The following is a 750-nucleotide window of genomic DNA, read 5'->3' on the forward strand; positions in this document are numbered from 1 at the left end:
ACTTATTTCTGTAACCCTAGGCTACTAGTTTTCTATAAATAGGACCTTTTGCTATTGTATTTTCACACCATCATAGAATCTTTCGAACTTGTATGTTCATCTTTGGGAGGCTGGCCATTCGGCCATGCCTAGACCCTTTTGTTCTTATGTATTTTCAACGGTGGAGTTTCTACACACCATAGATTAAGGTGTGGGGCTCTGCTGTTCTTCATGAATTAATGCAAAGTACTATTGTTTTTCTATTCAATTCAAGCTTATTCTTATTCCAAGATATTCATTCGAACTTCAACTTGCTAAATGTGATGATCCGTGACACTTATCACCATTCTCAACCTATGAACGCGTGCCTGACAACCACTTCCGTTCTACATGCAAACAAGCTTGAATGTGTATCTCTTGGGTTTCTAATCTAAGATTAAAACCTTCGTGGTATAGGCTAGAATTATTGGCGGCTATTCTTGAGATTCGGAAAGTCTAAACCTTGTCTGTGGTATTTCGAGTAGGATCTGGGAAGGGATGACTGTGACGAGCTTCAAACTCGCGAGTGTTGGGCGTAGTGACAAACGCAAAAGGATCAATGGATCCTATTCCAACATGATCGAGAACCAACAGCTGATTAGCCGTGTGGTGACAGCGCATTTGGACCATTTTCACTGAGAGGACGGAAAGTAGCCATTGACAACGATAATGCCCAACATAAAGCTTGCCATGGAAAGGAGTATGAATGATTGAATGAAAGCAGTAGGAAAG

Source organism: Arachis ipaensis, chromosome B10, assembly GCF_000816755.2.
Source record: "Arachis ipaensis cultivar K30076 chromosome B10, Araip1.1, whole genome shotgun sequence".
NCBI classification, from domain to species: Eukaryota; Viridiplantae; Streptophyta; class Magnoliopsida; order Fabales; family Fabaceae; genus Arachis; species Arachis ipaensis.